We start from the raw sequence: 2,109 nt of genomic DNA on the forward strand, positions 1-2,109 counted from the left end.
TCTAGGTGACATCCTCAGTGCTTGGGAGCCTCCTGTGAAGCGCTTCTGTGATGTTTCCTTCGGCATTTGTAGTGGTTTGAATCTGCCGCTTCTGGTTGTCAGTTCCAGCTGTCCGTTGCAGTGGTCGGTATATTGTGTCCAGGTCGATGTGCTTATTGATTTGAATCTGTGGATGAGTGCCATGCCTCTAGGAATTTCCTGGCTGTTCTCTGTTTGGCTTGTCCTATAATAGTAGTGTTGTCCCAGTCGAATTCATGTTGCTTGTCATCTGCGTGTGTGGTTACTAAGGATAGCTGGTCGTGTCGTTTTGTGTATCCTTAGTAGCTACACACGCAGATGACAAGCAACATGAATTCGACTGGGACAACACTACTATTATAGGACAAGCCAAACAGAGAACAGCCAGGGAATTCCTAGAGGCATGGCACTCATCCACAGATTCAATCAGTAAGCACATTGACCTGGACCCAATATACTGGCCACTGCAATGGGCAGCTGGAACTGACAACGAGTGGCAGATTCAAACCACTACAAATGCCGGAGGAAAGATCACAGAAGCGCTTCAGAGGAGGCTCCCAAGCACCGAGGATGTCACCTAGACAGGGATGAAACGTCTGCAACACAAATTCCCAGCTCGGTGAACAGAACCACAACAATTTGATTCCTCACTCTGCGGGGCAGTAACTAATACCTGTTTCTCCAGCTCTTTCTCTCTAGTATAATACAGTTTTAATGTGTTCACATGACAAACCCGATACCTTTTTTTTCTATCTGGCATCTTCACTAAATAGTTCACCTGACTCAACTTTTTCTCAATTTCATTGGGACCATTAAACCTGGCTTTCAATGGATCTCCTATCTCTACTGGTCACAGTACTAACACGTTATGCCCCTCGGAAAAACTAATGAGTCTCAGAGCTTTAATCTGTCACCTGCTTCATTCTACACTGTGCCCTCTTTAGATGCTGCTTAGCTAACTCACCAACTCGGTTTAATCTCTCCCTCACCTCCGATACATAATCTCAGTGTGAGATCTCCGACTTTGGTCCTGCCAAAATTTTTCTTTAATTAATTTTGAAGGGCCTCTCACTTCATGCCCGAATATTAACTCAAAGGGAGTAAACTGTGTGGATTCATTTGGGGCAATCTATGGCAAACAATACGAATGGGATACCTTTATCCCAATTATTTGGGTAATCCTGACACTATGCTCTCAACATGGTCTTCAAGGTCTGATGCCACCTTTCTATAGCTCCCTGGGATTCAGGATGATATGCGCTGGATTTAAAGTGCTGTACACATAAGCTATCCATAACCTCCTTAAACAGCCGAGCAGTAAAATTTGACCCTTGGTCTGATTGAATCGCTCTGGGTAGCCCATACCATGTGAAGAAAGCTACTAACTCCTCTACCACCATTTTTGTCTTAAAATTCCGTAATGAAATTGCCTCTGAAAATCTGGTAGACACATCCATTATAGTTAACAAAGACTGGTTCCCACTTTAGTTCTTGGGAAAGGACCTACACAGTCAATCATAACCTGCGTGAAAGATTCTTCAATTGACAACAAAGGTGCTGGGTTTATTACTGTCTGTGGCTTACCTACCATTTGGCATGTATGACACGTACGGCAAAAGGTAACCACATCCTTGTGCAGTCCAGGCCAATAAAAATATTTTTGCACCTTAGCCTGAGCCTTTCATAACCCTAGGTGACCTCCTACAGGTAGTTAATGTGCTACCCATAACACCTCCTGTCGGTATGCTACCGGTAACACAATCTGGTGCACTTTGGCCCATTTCCCCTCTGCACTAACCTACCGTGGTCTCCACTCCCATCTTACAATTCTATCTTTCAGATATAATATTCTCTGCTTCCTTTTCAGAGTAGGCATCCACATATATATCTTTCATTGTCTCGCTGTTGCAAGTCCCTTAGCCTTTCAGGACTAAACACTTCTGTCTGACCCTCTGCCTGTTCAGGTTTTTCCTGCACCATTACATCAAACAGGGTGTCTGCTAACTGAACCTCAATTCCTTCATCTTTCTCTTTACTTTTCGCTTTGTGCTGTGACTTTTGATAGTGGGATCTGGTTACCACACAGTCTGG

This window comes from Chiloscyllium plagiosum, chromosome 1, assembly GCF_004010195.1.
Source record: "Chiloscyllium plagiosum isolate BGI_BamShark_2017 chromosome 1, ASM401019v2, whole genome shotgun sequence".
Taxonomy (NCBI): domain Eukaryota; kingdom Metazoa; phylum Chordata; class Chondrichthyes; order Orectolobiformes; family Hemiscylliidae; genus Chiloscyllium; species Chiloscyllium plagiosum.